Here is a 16,606-nt window from a genome sequence, read left to right on the forward strand (position 1 = left end):
GACCCCCCTGGTCAATTAAGGCAACCTTGCTGAACGTCTACGTGCGACTTTGCCCCCCCCCCCCGACGTCTACGTGCGACTTTACCCTTTAACCTTCCACGGGAGTCATTGAATTTGTAATTAAATTTTATACTCACCAATCCAAGGATTCATTCCCCTTTCACCCTGATACAAATATCTCTGGTCGGCGTTGCACCTTTGAGTCGCTTGTCGCCCCGGCTTCGGAGGGAATCCGGAGGAGTCCCCGATCAATAGGTCGGTGCGCGCTGGAGCTCAGTCCGGTCCGGTCCGCTGTCGGGGACGGCAAGACGATCCGGGCAAGGCCTTATGGCCGTCCCATCTGGGTCGCCAAAATGTTGTCCCAAAAGTCAGGATTCTTTCACCCGGTGTGCAAAAAAGCCGATTAACACACAGAGTCGAGATATTTGTTTATTTCATGTCTGCGCAGAGATGGGCGCTAGGTGGTAACTCCACAAAGCCGGCACGCCTGGTTAACACGCGGTAAAGCATTTTATACCTTTCGAGCAACAGTTATCAGTATTTTTACAGTTTTGCTTAGTTACTCTCGTTCCTATTGGTTCTCGCAAGTCTCATCTCCACTGAAAGTCGCAGTGTCCTCCTTTTTTACTGCGCATGTTCTGTGAGGAAGGGGCTTCTGTTGGTAGGGGGCTCTCCCTACCCAAGGGTGGGTTTTCTAGTATGTGAATTAGGACAGTTCACTCACAGTTCAAGTAGCTCTTTGATTGCCCCTGTGCTTATCTTGGTATTTCTTTACCCACTGACTTACTTATGGTGTCATCTTGTTTCTCTTCTCAGGTCACGCCTCGTTAACTAAATGCATCCTTTGTTTTGTTTCTCGCATATCTCCAACAGCAGGGGCAGGATGAGAGGCAGGGAGGGCGGGACAGAGAGATGGGGGGGGGGGGGGGGGGGGGGGGGGGGGGGGGGGGGGGGGGCGGGACAGAGAGGCGGGGGGCGGGACAGAGAGGGGGGGGGGGGGGGGGGGCGGGACAGAGAGGGGGGGGGGGGGGGGGGGGGGGGGGGGGGGGGGGGGGGGGGGGCGGGACAGAGAGGCAGGGGCGGGACAGAGAGGCAGGGCGGGACAAGAGGCAGAGGCAACACAGAGATGGGCGGGACAGAGAGCCAGGGGCGGGACAGAGACACGGCGCGGGAAGAGACGGGGCGCGGGAAGAGACGGGGGTGCCGGAAAAGGACTTCAGTGTTAACACCAAATTTGACAGTGAGGCAATCCTGTTCAACAAAGGTCTGACCCGAAATTGCCAGATTGTCTCCACAGAGTTGTAAGCTCCCGGAACAACAGAGAAGGGATTTGAAAAGGAAATTTAGCCTTATTCCATTTAGCCTTGCTTTAGGAGATGGCAATTAATACTCTCTTCCCTCTCAGCTTTTACAAAGAGACTTTTCTTACAAACCGTTTACGGACAAGTCACCATGGTACCTGGCGGAGGCACTCGTTGGCAACTAAAGCATCAGGAGAAACATCTGTCTGATGACACGCTGGGCACCTATCTTCCTCAGATTCCAGCTGTGCTCTTCTAATACCTCTCTATAATCGGAATCTCCAAATAGTTTTTAGCCACACTAAGGAAATTTGCGGGGTTCGAATCAATTATAAAAACCCGTATATGATGAATGGGTGAATATGGTCTTGAATTGAGAGCACGAAGCTGCAAATATTCAACAGTGTAAAAAGATTCTAGCGTGCAGCAAAGAACTGGACAGTTTTGATATTTCCCTCTCGTAACATTTGGAGAGGTAGACTAGGCCGTGTCTTGATGTTTCGGCTAGTCTTTTTTCCACTCTCCAGTACAGTGAGAAGGCCCCAAGCTCAAGCTTCATGAATAAAACCCATCGCAAAAAACCATTAGCAGGCTCGAGTTCTGAAGGTTTTAACCACCTCTCCCCTGGAGAAGAAGGTGCATTAAATGCCTAACTAGCCCTTTGCTGCAGACCACAGTAAGGCACCAGAGATGCCTACGGAAGTCTGGAGGAGAGACAGGGCTGTGGACAAACTAAATGCCTTCAGTATCCACTACTCTAATCCCCTGCACAATTAGGCACTCTTCTCAGACTCGTCCTTCCGCATGGAAGGAGGATTTGCACTAGATACCTGACAAGGGAAAAAAGCTTGCTGCCTTTTTTTTCCCTTTAGACGCTTTCCTCTTCAGGGTATACTTCAGTATTAAACAGAACTGGGAAGAAAGTAATTTCGTTCTCTCCTATTTCTGCTTTCACAAGATCAGCTGTGATGTTTTAAATTAACAAACATGGGACTAACACATTCGTCGCAACAACTCTGTCCACAGCAGGCAAGAACAACTGCACCAGTCATTGTAGCGTTACAAATGAGACATAACAACTCATCTGGAATAGGATCATCTGAGGAGGAGGAGGAGGAGGAGGACGGCCTCTCTGGTAAAGAGGGAGGCTTTTCCTTCTTTCCTCTAGCATAAGCTTCCCTGGAGCGGGGGTGGGGAAAAAAACAAAAAAGTTAAAGATGGGTAAAGGAAAACTTTTCTAGGCTTTGGATTTTATCCAAGGAAGGTAAGAGATGGAATTCTTCTCGCTCCACAGGAGCCTTCTAAAATGTAGGCATTAGTTTAAACTCCTTTCCTGTAGCCACACCACTAGAAGAGGGAGGGGGGAACAACTTTCCTTCTGCAGAACTCTCCCATTTGTTCGATCAACTACGGAATTACCTCAGACGAGAACAATGATTTTTCGACAGCCACAAACCAGGTGAAATGAATCCTGAGATTCATGGATCTCAAAAGGAGATCCATGACAGAAAAACACAAGTGCTACCGAGTGCATTGTCAAACAGCCACTGCTGTCAGCACCCAGGAGGATTCTCTTAGTTTAGTGCAACAGGAAAACTCCAGTCTGTTTCACACATGGGATTGGATAAAAGTCAGAGACAGGGGAAGCCTCAGTCCAACAGCTAGTTGTTAAAGTTTGCAAGAAGCCTTTGAAACATAACACAGAAGCAAAAGGAGCTTTCAAAGAGAACGACTCCCCTGTAAACACTACCGAAATATTTGGCAGAAATACGGATTCTTAGCATACCCCGAGTTCAAGCAACTTCCTGGGGCATCAACAGCAGGACCACCCTAGTTTAATATCAGAAAGTATCACAGATGTTAGGTTAAGATACAACGACAATGCTTCCTCCCCTGTAATTACAGATGCTGGCCAACTTGCTTGCATTGCCACACAGACATTTACGCGTGCTTTCTCTCGTTCCCTTTTTGGTCAGTCCCATTAATTCCATACTTACGCATTAATAATTGGTATTGCATATTTTCCAGTTTTGGTCAGCATAGCGCCCTTTGTATTGGGATCTTTCACCTCCATCATGAAAATCCTTGGAGTTGCATCGAATGTAGTAATCCTTAGGGAAGAACGCTTATTGCTTGTTACCTCCGTACTTGTTTGTCTCTGTCTGTCTGTCGCTCTCCGGTCCTACGTAGTCTTCTCCTTCATTCATTCGCCCTCGTTCATGCGTCCGCGCAGAGTCTTAAAAGGAACAAACGGGTAGACTTGGCCTCCCTTCCCGCACTCGGACCCCGGGGGTAGACCTGGCCTCCCTCCCGCACTCGGACCCCGGCGGTAGACCTGGCCTCCCTTCCCGCACTCGGACCCCGGGGTAGACCTGGCCTCCCTGCCCGGACCCCGGGGTAGACCTGGCCTCCCTTCCCGCACTCGGACCCCGGGGTAGACCTGGCCTCCCTTCCCGCACTCGGACCCGGGGAGACCTGGCCTCCCTTCCCGCACTCGGACCCCGGGGTAGACCTGGCCTCCGTGCACGGACCCCGGGGGTAGACCTGGCCTCCCTTCCCGCACTCGGACTCAGGGGTAGACCTGGCCTCCCTTCCCGCACTCGGACCCCGGGGGTAGACCTGGCCTCCCTTCCCGCACTCGGACCCGGGGTAGACCTGGCCTCCCTGCCCGGACCCCGGGCGTAGACCTGGCCTCCCTTCCCGCACTCGGACCCCGAGGGTAGACCTGGCCTCCCTGCCCGGACCCCGGGCGTAGACCTGGCCTCCCTGCCCGGACCCCGGGCGTAGACCTGCCCTCCCTCCCCGCACTCGGACCCCGGGGTAGACCTGGCCTCCCTTCCCGCACTCGGACACCGGGGGTAGACCTGGCCTCCCTCCCTGCACTCGGGCTAGACCTGGCCTCCCTGCCCGCACCCCGGGTAAACCTGGCCTCCCTGCCCGCACCCCGGGGTAAACCTGGCCTCCCTGCCCGCACTCGGGCCCCGGGCATAGACCTGGCCGCCCTGCCCGGACCCCGGGCGTAGACCTGGCCGCCCTGCCCGCACTCGGACTCGCGGTAGACCTGGCCTCCCTGCCCGCACTCAGACAGGAGAGTTTTCTTTTTCTTCCTTCTTCTCTCCGCCTGCTTTAAATAAAGGAATAAAAATGTAGAGAGGGGTGTAAGAAATAGCGGTTTAATTCATCATTCATCAATCATTACTCGAGGGCGGGCGGAGCCACTTCATTGCTTGTTTCTTCCCGCCGGTCTACAAGTCATGCAGTCCTTCGAATAAGAAACCATTGTCCTCGCTTTGTTGTTTGTTCATGGAGAACGCTCGCCCAGCTTACCTTTGAGTTATTCTTTTTGAGGACCTCTTGGCGCAAACAAACGAGGTCGAGCGCTACCTGCTGTCGCTTGACGCCACCGTTCCTTCGTTGCTAAGGAACAGGTATCAAGACTCTCTCGTTTCCGCAGCGTTTAGCGGCCCTCGGGGCGCCGCCTCCCCTGCACGGCGGGCACGCGAGTCTGAAACGGCCTCAAAACGACTACGGAATTCGTCGTCACGCATCCAATGTAGTAATCCTTAGGGAAGAACGCTTATTGCTTGTTACCTCCATACTTGTTTGTCTCTCTGTCCGTCTGTCGCTCTCCGGTCCTATGTCGCTTTCTCCTTCATTCCATCGCCCTCGTTCGTGCGTCCGCTCGGAGCCTGAGAAGGAACGAACGGGTAGACGTGGCCTCCCTTCCCGCACTCGGACCCCGGCGGTAGACCTGGCCTCCCTTCCCGCACTCGGACCCCGGGTAGACCTGGCCTCCCTGCCCGGACCCCGGGCATAGACCTGGCCTCCATGCCTGCACTTGGACCCCGGGTAGACCTGGCCTCCGTCCCCGCAATCGGACTCGGGGTAGACCTGGCCTCCCTGCCCGGACCACCGCTAGACCTGGTCTCCCTTCCCACACTCGGACCCAGGGGTAGACCTGGCCTCCCTTCCCGCACTCGGACCCCGGCGGTAGACCTGGCCTCCCTTCCCGCACTCGGACCCCGGCGGTAGACCTGGCCTCCCTTCCCGCACTCGGACCCCGGGGAGACCTGCCTCCTCCCCCCCCGGTAGACCTGGCCTCCCTCCCTGCACTCGGACCCCGGGGGTAGACCTGGCCTCCCTTCCCGCACTCGGACCCCGGGGTAGACCTGGCCTCCCTTCCCGCACTCGGGACCCCGGGGGTAGACCTGGCCTCCCTGCCCGCACTCGGCCCGGCTAGACCTGGCCCCCTGCCCGGACCCCGGGCGTAGACCTGGCCTCCCTGCCCGCACCCCGGGGTAAACCTGGCCTCCCTGCCCGCACTCGGGTAGACCTGGTCTGCCTGCCCGCACCCCGGGGTAAACCTGGCCTCCCTGCCCGCACTCGGGCCCCGGGCATAGACCTGGCCGCCCTGCCCGGACCCCGGGCGTAGACCTGGCCGCCCTGCCCGCACTCGGACTCGCGGTAGACCTGGCCTCCCTGCCCGCACTCAGACAGGAGAGTTTTCTTTTTCTTCCTTCTTCTCTCCGCCTGCTTTAAATAAAGGAATAAAAATGTAGAGAGGGGTGTAAGAAATAGCGGTTTAATTCATCAATCATTACTCGAGGGCGGGCGGAGCCACTTCATTGCTTGTTTCTTCCCGCCGGTCTACAAGTCATGCAGTCCTTCGAATAAGAAACCATTGTCCTCGCTTTGTTGTTTGTTCATGGAGAACGCTCGCCCAGCTTACCTTTGAGTTATTCTTTTCGAGGACCTCTTGGCGCAAACAAACGAGGTCGAGCGCTACCTGCTGTCGCTTGACGCCACCGTTCCTTCGTTGCTAAGGAACAGGTATCAAGACTCTCTCGTTTCCGCAGCGTTTAGCGGCCCTCGGGGCGCCGCCTCCCCTGCACGGCGGGCACGCGAGTCTGAAACGGCCTCAAAACGACTACGGAATTCGTCGTCACGCATCCAATGTAGTAATCCTTAGGGAAGAATGCTTATTGCTTGTTACCTCCATACTTGTTTGTCTCTCTGTCCGTCTGTCGCTCTCCGGTCCTATGTCGCTTTCTCCTTCATTCCATCGCCCTCGTTCGTGCGTCCGCTCGGAGCCTGAGAAGGAACGAACGGGTAGACGTGGCCTCCCTTCCCGCACTCGGACCCCGGCGGTAGACCTGGCCTCCCTTCCCGCACTCGGACCCCGGGTAGACCTGGCCTCCCTGCCCGGACCCCGGGCATAGACCTGGCCTCCATGCCTGCACTTGGACCCCGGGTAGACCTGGCCTCCGTCCCCGCAATCGGACTCGGGGTAGACCTGGCCTCCCTGCCCGGACCACCGCTAGACCTGGTCTCCCTTCCCGCACTCGGACCCGGGGTAGACCTGGCCTCCCTTCCCGCACTCGGACCCCGGCGGTAGACCTGGCCTCCCTCCCGCACTCGGACCCCGGCGGTAGACCTGGCCTCCCTTCCCGCACTCGGACCCCGGCGGTAGACCTGGCCTCCCTTCCCGCACTCGGACCCCGGGGAGACCTGGCCTCCGTGCCCGCCCCGGGTAGACCTGGCCTCCCTCCCTGCACTCGGACCCGGGGTAGACCTGGCCTCCCTTCCCGCACTCGGACCCCGGGGTAGACCTGGCCTCCCTTCCCGCACTCGGACCCCGGGGTAGACCTGGCCTCCCTGCCCGCACTCGGCCCCGGGCATAGACCTGGCCCCCTGCCCGGACCCCGGGCGTAGACCTGGCCTCCCTGCCCGCACCCCGGGGTAAACCTGGCCTCCCTGCCCGCACTCGGGTAGACCTGGTCTGCCTGCCCGCACCCCGGGGTAAACCTGGCCTCCCTGCCCGCACTCGGGCCCCGGGCATAGACCTGGCCGCCCTGCCCGGACCCCGGGCGTAGACCTGGCCGCCCTGCCCGCACTCGGACTCGCGGTAGACCTGGCCTCCCTGCCCGCACTCAGACAGGAGAGTTTTCTTTTTCTTCCTTCTTCTCTCCGCCTGCTTTAAATAAAGGAATAAAAATGTAGAGAGGGGTGTAAGAAATAGCGGTTTAATTCATCATCAATCATTACTCGAGGGCGGGCGGAGCCACTTCATTGCTTGTTTCTTCCCGCCGGTCTACAAGTCATGCAGTCCTTCGAATAAGAAACCATTGTCCTCGCTTTGTTGTTTGTTCATGGAGAACGCTCGCCCAGCTTACCTTTGAGTTATTCTTTTTGAGGACCTCTTGGCGCAAACAAACGAGGTCGAGCGCTACCTGCTGTCGCTTGACGCCACCGTTCCTTCGTTGCTAAGGAACAGGTATCAAGACTCTCTCGTTTCCGCAGCGTTTAGCGGCCCTCGGGGCGCCGCCTCCCCTGCACGGCGGGCACGCGAGTCTGAAACGGCCTCAAAACGACTACGGAATTCGTCGTCACGCATCCAATGTAGTAATCCTTAGGGAAGAACGCTTATTGCTTGTTACCTCCATACTTGTTTGTCTCTCTGTCCGTCTGTCGCTCTCCGGTCCTATGTCGCTTTCTCCTTCATTCCATCGCCCTCGTTCGTGCGTCCGCTCGGAGCCTGAGAAGGAACGAACGGGTAGACGTGGCCTCCCTTCCCGCACTCGGACCCCGGCGGTAGACCTGGCCTCCCTTCCCGCACTCGGACCCCGGGTAGACCTGGCCTCCCTGCCCGGACCCCGGGCATAGACCTGGCCTCCATGCCTGCACTTGGACCCCGGGTAGACCTGGCCTCCGTCCCCGCAATCGGACTCGGGGTAGACCTGGCCTCCCTGCCCGGACCACCGCTAGACCTGGTCTCCCTTCCCACACTCGGACCCAGGGGTAGACCTGGCCTCCCTTCCCGCACTCGGACCCCGGCGGTAGACCTGGCCTCCCTGCCCGCACTCGGACCCCGGCGGTAGACCTGGCCTCCCTTCCCGCACTCGGACCGCGGGGTAGACCTTGCCTCCTTGCCCGGACCCCGGCGTAGACCTGGCCTCCCTTCCCGCACTCGGACCCCGGGGTAGACCTGGCCTCCGTGCCCGCACCCCGGGTAGACCTGGCCTCCCTCCCTGCACTCGGACCCCGGGGTAGACCTGGCCTCCCTTCCCGCACTCGGACCCCGGGGTAGACCTGGCCTCCCTTCCCGCACTCGGGACCCCGGGGTAGACCTGGCCTCCCTGCCCGCACTCGGCCCCGGGCATAGACCTGGCCGCCCTGCCCGGACCCCGGGCGTAGACCTGGCCTCCCTGCCCGCACCCCGGGGTAAACCTGGCCTCCCTGCCCGCACTCGGGTAGACCTGGTCTGCCTGCCCGCACCCCGGGGTAAACCTGGCCTCCCTGCCCGCACTCGGGCCCCGGGCGTAGACCTGGCCGCCCTGCCCGGACCCCGGGCGTAGACCTGGCCGCCCTGCCCGCACTCGGACTCGCGGTAGACCTGGCCTCCCTGCCCGCACTCAGACAGGAGAGTTTTCTTTTTCTTCCTTCTTCTCTCCGCCTGCTTTAAATAAAGGAATAAAAATGTAGAGAGGGGTGTAAGAAATAGCGGTTTAATTCATCAATCATTACTCGAGGGCGGGCGGAGCCACTTCATTGCTTGTTTCTTCCCGCCGGTCTACAAGTCATGCAGTCCTTCGAATAAGAAACCATTGTCCTCGCTTTGTTGTTTGTTCATGGAGAACGCTCGCCCAGCTTACCTTTGAGTTATTCTTTTTGAGGACCTCTCGGCGCAAACAAACGAGGTCGAGCGCTACCTGCTGTCGCTTGACGCCACCGTTCCTTCGTTGCTAAGGAACAGGTATCAAGACTCTCTCGTTTCCGCAGCGTTTAGCGGCCCTCGGGGCGCCGCCTCCCCTGCACGGCGGGCACGCGAGTCTGAAACGGCCTCAAAACGACTACGGAATTCGTCGTCACGCATCCAATGTAGTAATCCTTAGGGAAGAACGCTTATTGCTTGTTACCTCCATACTTGTTTGTCTCTCTGTCCGTCTGTCGCTCTCCGGTCCTATGTCGCTTTCTCCTTCATTCCATCGCCCTCGTTCGTGCGTCCGCTCGGAGCCTGAGAAGGAACGAACGGGTAGACGTGGCCTCCCTTCCCGCACTCGGACCCCGGCGGTAGACCTGGCCTCCCTTCCCGCACTCGGACCCCGGGTAGACCTGGCCTCCCTGCCCGGACCCCGGGCATAGACCTGGCCTCCATGCCTGCACTTGGACCCCGGGTAGACCTGGCCTCCGTCCCCGCAATCGGACTCGGGGTAGACCTGGCCTCCCTGCCCGGACCACCGCTAGACCTGGTCTCCCTTCCCACACTCGGACCGGGGTAGACCTGGCCTCCCTTCCGCACTCGGACCCCGGCGGTAGACCTGGCCTCCCTCCCGCACTCGGACCCCGGCGGTAGACCTGGCCTCCCTTCCCGCACTCGGACCCCGGGGTAGACCTGCCTCCTTGCCCGGACCCCGGCGTAGACCTGGCCTCCCTCCCGCCCCCCCCCCCCCCCCCCCCCGGTAGACCTGGCCTCCCTCCCGCACTCGGACCCCGGGGTAGACCTGGCCTCCCTTCCCGCACTCGGACCCCGGCGTAGACCTGGCCTCCCTTCCCGCACTCGGACCCCGGGGGTAGACCTGGCCTCCCTGCCCGCACTCGGACCCCGGGCTAGACCTGGCCCCCTGCCCGGACCCGGGCGTAGACCTGGCCTCCCTGCCCGCACCCCGGGGTAAACCTGGCCTCCCTGCCCGCACTCGGGTAGACCTGGCTCCTGCCCGCACCCCGGGGTAAACCTGGCCTCCCTGCCCGCACTCGGGCCCCGGGCATAGACCTGGCCGCCCTGCCCGGACCCCGGGCGTAGACCTGGCCGCCCTGCCCGCACTCGGACTCGCGGTAGACCTGGCCTCCCTGCCCGCACTCAGACAGGAGAGTTTTCTTTTTCTTCCTTCTTCTCTCCGCCTGCTTTAAATAAAGGAATAAAAATGTAGAGAGGGGTGTAAGAAATAGCGGTTTAATTCATCAATCATTACTCGAGGGCGGGCGGAGCCACTTCATTGCTTGTTTCTTCCCGCCGGTCTACAAGTCATGCAGTCCTTCGAATAAGAAACCATTGTCCTCGCTTTGTTGTTTGTTCATGGAGAACGCTCGCCCAGCTTACCTTTGAGTTATTCTTTTCGAGGACCTCTCGGCGCAAACAAACGAGGTCGAGCGCTACCTGCTGTCGCTTGACGCCACCGTTCCTTCGTTGCTAAGGAACAGGTATCAAGACTCTCTCGTTTCCGCAGCGTTTAGCGGCCCTCGGGGCGCCGCCTCCCCTGCACGGCGGGCACGCGAGTCTGAAACGGCCTCAAAACGACTACGGAATTCGTCGTCACGCATCCAATGTAGTAATCCTTAGGGAAGAACGCTTATTGCTTGTTACCTCCATACTTGTTTGTCTCTCTGTCCGTCTGTCGCTCTCCGGTCCTATGTCGCTTTCTCCTTCATTCCATCGCCCTCGTTCGTGCGTCCGCTCGGAGCCTGAGAAGGAACGAACGGGTAGACGTGGCCTCCCTTCCCGCACTCGGACCCCGGCGGTAGACCTGGCCTCCCTTCCCGCACTCGGACCCCGGGTAGACCTGGCCTCCCTGCCCGGACCCCGGGCATAGACCTGGCCTCCATGCCTGCACTTGGACCCCGGGTAGACCTGGCCTCCGTCCCCGCAATCGGACTCGGGGTAGACCTGGCCTCCCTGCCCGGACCACCGCTAGACCTGGTCTCCCTTCCCGCACTCGGACCCGGGGTAGACCTGGCCTCCCTTCCCGCACTCGGACCCCGGCGGTAGACCTGGCCTCCCTCCCGCACTCGGACCCCGGGGTAGACCTGCCTCCCTGCCCGGACCCCGGCGTAGACCTGGCCTCCCTTCCCGCACTCGGACCCCGGGGCAGACCTGGCCTCCGTGCCCGCACCCCGGGTAGACCTGGCCTCCCTCCCGCACTCGGACCCCGGGGTAGACCTGGCCTCCCTTCCCGCACTCGGACCCCGGGGTAGACCTGGCCTCCCTGCCCGCACTCGGGCCCCGGGCATAGACCTGGCCCCCTGCCCGGACCCCGGGCGTAGACCTGGCCTCCCTGCCCGCACCCCGGGGTAAACCTGGCCTCCCTGCCCGCACTCGGGTAGACCTGGTCGCCTGCCCGCACCCCGGGGTAAACCTGGCCTCCCTGCCCGCACTCGGGCCCCGGGCATAGACCTGGCCGCCCTGCCCGGACCCCGGGCGTAGACCTGGCCGCCCTGCCCGCACTCGGACTCGCGGTAGACCTGGCCTCCCTGCCCGCACTCAGACAGGAGAGTTTTCTTTTTCTTCCTTCTTCTCTCCGCCTGCTTTAAATAAAGGAATAAAAATGTAGAGAGGGGTGTAAGAAATAGCGGTTTAATTCATCATCAATCATTACTCGAGGGCGGGCGGAGCCACTTCATTGCTTGTTTCTTCCCGCCGGTCTACAAGTCATGCAGTCCTTCGAATAAGAAACCATTGTCCTCGCTTTGTTGTTTGTTCATGGAGAACGCTCGCCCAGCTTACCTTTGAGTTATTCTTTTTGAGGACCTCTCGGCGCAAACAAACGAGGTCGAGCGCTACCTGCTGTCGCTTGACGCCACCGTTCCTTCGTTGCTAAGGAACAGGTATCAAGACTCTCTCGTTTCCGCAGCGTTTAGCGGCCCTCGGGGCGCCGCCTCCCCTGCACGGCGGGCACGCGAGTCTGAAACGGCCTCAAAACGACTACGGAATTCGTCGTCACGCATCCAATGTAGTAATCCTTAGGGAAGAACGCTTATTGCTTGTTACCTCCATACTTGTTTGTCTCTCTGTCCGTCTGTCGCTCTCCGGTCCTATGTCGCTTTCTCCTTCATTCCATCGCCCTCGTTCGTGCGTCCGCTCGGAGCCTGAGAAGGAACGAACGGGTAGACGTGGCCTCCCTTCCCGCACTCGGACCCCGGCGGTAGACCTGGCCTCCCTTCCCGCACTCGGACCCTGGGGTAGACCTGGCCTCCCTGCCCGGACCCCGGGCATAGACCTGGCCTCCATGCCCGCACTTGGACCCCGGGTAGACCTGGCCTCCGTCCCCGCAATCGGACTCGGGGTAGACCTGGCCTCCCTGCCCGGACCACCGCTAGACCTGGTCTCCCTTCCCGCACTCGGACCCGGGAGACCGGCCTCCCTTCCAGCACTCGGACCCCGGGGTAGACCTGGCCTCCCTTCCCGCACTCGGACCCCGGGGCAGACCTGGCCTCCTGCCCGGACCCGGGGTAGACCTGGCCTCCCTTCCCGCACTCGGACCAGGGGTAGACCTGGCCTCCCTTCCCGCACTCGGACTCGGGGTAGACCTGGCCTCCCTTCCCGCACTCGGACCCGGGGTAGACCTGGCCTCCCTGCCCGGACCCCGGCGTAGACCTGGCCTCCCTCCCGCACCCCGGGTAGACCTGGCCTCCCTGCCCGCACTCGGGTAGACCTGGTCTGCCTGCCCGCACCCCGGGGTAACCTGGCCTCCCTTCCCGCACTCGGACCCCGAGGGTAGACCTGGCCTCCCTCCCGCACTCGGACCCCGGCGTAGACCTGCCCCCCCCCCCCCCCCCCCCCCCCCCCCCCCTCCCGCCCGGACCCCGGGCGTAGACCTGCCTCCCTCCCGCACTCGGACCCCGGGGTAGACCTGGCCTCCCTCCCGCACTCGGACCCCGGGTAGACCTGGCCTCCCTTCCCGCACTCGGGACACCGGGGTAGACCTGGCCTCCCTCCCTGCACTCGGGCTAGACCTGGCCGCCCTGCCCGCACCCCGGGGTAAACCTGGCCTCCCTGCCCGCACCCCGGGGTAAACCTGGCCTCCCTGCCCGCACTCGGGCCCCGGGCATAGACCTGGCCGCCCTGCCCGGACCCCGGGCGTAGACCTGGCCGCCCTGCCCGCACTCGGACTCGCGGTAGACCTGGCCTCCCTGCCCGCACTCAGACAGGAGAGTTTTCTTTTTCTTCCTTCTTCTCTCCGCCTGCTTTAAATAAAGGAATAAAAATGTAGAGAGGGGTGTAAGAAATAGCGGTTTAATTCATCAATCATTACTCGAGGGCGGGCGGAGCCACTTCATTGCTTGTTTCTTCCCGCCGGTCTACAAGTCATGCAGTCCTTCGAATAAGAAACCATTGTCCTCGCTTTGTTGTTTGTTCATGGAGAACGCTCGCCCAGCTTACCTTTGAGTTATTCTTTTTGAGGACCTCTCGGCGCAAACAAACGAGGTCGAGCGCTACCTGCTGTCGCTTGACGCCACCGTTCCTTCGTTGCTAAGGAACAGGTATCAAGACTCTCTCGTTTCCGCAGCGTTTAGCGGCCCTCGGGGCGCCGCCTCCCCTGCACGGCGGGCACGCGAGTCTGAAACGGCCTCAAAACGACTACGGAATTCGTCGTCACGCATCCAATGTAGTAATCCTTAGGGAAGAACGCTTATTGCTTGTTACCTCCATACTTGTTTGTCTCTCTGTCCGTCTGTCGCTCTCCGGTCCTATGTCGCTTTCTCCTTCATTCCATCGCCCTCGTTCGTGCGTCCGCTCGGAGCCTGAGAAGGAACGAACGGGTAGACGTGGCCTCCCTTCCCGCACTCGGACCCCGGCGTGACCTGGCCTCCCTCCCGCACTCGACCCCGGCGTAGACCTGGCCTCCTCCCGCACTCGGAAGACCTGGCCTCCGGCCCCTCGGGTAGACCTGGCCTCCCTGCCCGGACCCCGGGCGTAGACCTGGCCTCCCTCCCGCACTCGGACCCCGGGTAGACCTGGCCTCCCTCCCCGCACTCGGACCCCGGGTAGACCTGGCCTCCCTGCCCGGACCCCGGGCATAGACCTGGCCTCCATGCCTGCACTCGGACCCCGGGTAGACCTGGCCTCCCGTCCCCGCAATCGGACTCGGGGTAGACCTGGCCTCCCTGCCCGGACCACCGCTAGACCTGGCCTCCCTTCCCGCACTCGGACCCAGGGGTAGACCTGGCCTCCCTTCCCGCACTCGGACCCCGGGGTAGACCTGGCCTCCCTGCCCGCACCCCGGGGGTAGACCTGGCCTCCCTGCCCGCACCCCGGGGTAGACCTGGCCTCCCTGCCCGCACCCCGGGGGTAGACCTGGCCTCCCTGCCCGCACCCCGGGGGTAGACCTGGCCTCCCTGCCCGCACCCCGGGGTAGACCTGGCCTCCCTGCCCGCACCCCGGGGGTAGACCTGGCCTCCCTGCCCGCACCCCGGGGGTAGACCTGGCCTCCCTGCCCGCACCCCGGGGGTAGACCTGGCCTCCCTGCCCGCACCCCGGGGGTAGACCTGGCCTCCCTGCCCGCACCCCGGGGGTAGACCTGGCCTCCCTGCCCGCACCCCGGGGGTAGACCTGGCCTCCCTGCCCGCACCCCGGGGTAGACCTGGCCTCCCTGCCCGCACCCCGGGGGTAGACCTGGCCTCCCTGCCCGCACTCCAGACCCCGGGGGTAGACCTGGCCTCCCTGCCCGCACTCAGACCCCGGGGTAGACCTGGCCTCCCTGCCCGCACTCAGACCCCGGGGGTAGACCTGGCCTCCCTGCCCGCACTCAGACCCCGGGGTAGACCTGGCCTCCCTGCCCGCACTCAGACCCCGGGGGTAGACCTGGCCTCCCTGCCCGCACTCGGGCCCCGGGCGTAACCTGGCCTCCCTGCCCGCACTCGGCCCCGGGCGTAGACCTGGCCTCCATGCCCGCACTCGGGCCCCGGGCGTAGACCTGGCCTCCATGCCCGCACTCGGGCCCCGGGCGTAGACCTGGCCTCCATGCCCGCTCCCTGCCCTGCTCTCGGACCCCAGGGGTAGACCTCAGGGACACAAGGAGGAAGTCTGGAGCGGATTTGAACAGAGTACAGATGTCCTTGGGAGGCCAGGGACCAAATGGAGGCACCCTAGATGGCAGAGGGGATAAGAGCACTCTGAGGCATAAACAAACCCGAGGATGGGTTTCTGAGGGAATGCGAGAGGATCAAAGCCTGCTACGGAGCTAAAACAGGGCTGTGGTACACAAAGAAGGTCTCAGGAGGCACAGTGACTGGGAGCAGAGGAGTCATGAGAGGCTTGGAGGGATAAGAGAGATTGAAAGTGAGGCAAAATACTACCAAAATGCTGTGGAAGGTCTCAGGAGGCATCCTAGATGGTACAGAGAAGAAAGAGTGCTCTTATTTGGGAACAGAGATCTTAGGAGAGGCGTGACTCCAAGAAAATGGGTCCAAAGGGGGCTTACAGAGCTAAAAGTGTGCTTCAGGGAACATAAGACCTCGGGAAGCATTGTGACAGTAGCAGAGGGGTTCTGAGAGGGACAGAGAAAAGGCTCGAGGACATGATGAAGAAGTCTAGAGGGGATTTGAACAGACTACAGATGTCCCCAGGGGACCGGGGACTGAACAGAGGTATCCTAGCTAGCATAGAGGACAAGAGCATTCTGGAGATGAAAGATGGCATCAGGAAAGATTCTTGGGGAAAGAGAAGGGTGCAAAGTGCGCTACAGAGCCAAAAGAGGGCTGTGGGGCACAAGAATAGCTTCTGGAGGCATGATGACAGCAGGAGAAGGGTACTGAGAGTGAGAGACAGAAGGCGGCTCTGAGACACAATGCAAAACTCAAGGTGTCCCAGCAACGTACAGGTGTCCTCAGGGGATGAGCGACTGAATGGAGACAACACAGATGGCAGTGAATAAGGTAAGAGAGCTCTGGGCCACAGAGAAAGCCTGAGGAAGGGTTCTGTCTGAATAAGAGATACAAAGAGGGCTGCAGAGCTCAAAGGGTGCTGTGGGGCACGAGGACAGTGTCAGGAAGTGTCGTGATGGGAACGAGAGGGCTCCAGGGGGTGGGGGGAATGTGGACAGAGAGACAAAGGATTGCTGACACAATGAGGTACTTGGAATGGGATCTGAACAGAGTACAGATGTCCTCAGGGGACCAAACGGAGGCATCCAGCATGGCGGAGGGGAAGACAAGAGTGCTCTGGGGCACAATGAAAGCCTGAGGAAGAGTTCTCTCCGAGTAAGAAAAATACAAAGCCTGCTGCAGAACTAAAGGATGGCCGTGGAACACAAGGATGCTCACAGGAATCATCGTGACAGAGAGGGGTGCTGAGGTGGCCAGAGAGACAGATGGCGGCTCAAGGACACAAAGGTGCTCGGGAGGGAATTTGACCAGAGTACAGATGTCATGAGGGAGACACCAACCCACTGGAGGCAAGCGAGATGGAGGAGAGGACAAAAAGCTGCTCTGAGGAAGAGGAGATGTTCTGACAAACTGAGAGGGGTACCAGTTACACTCCAGAGATAAAAGTGTGCTAAGGAGACCCTCTAAAGCCTCAAGATGAACCAAGA

The sequence above is a fragment of the Gymnogyps californianus genome, unplaced genomic scaffold (genome assembly GCF_018139145.2).
Source record: "Gymnogyps californianus isolate 813 unplaced genomic scaffold, ASM1813914v2 HiC_scaffold_34, whole genome shotgun sequence".
Classification (NCBI taxonomy): Eukaryota; Metazoa; Chordata; class Aves; order Accipitriformes; family Cathartidae; genus Gymnogyps; species Gymnogyps californianus.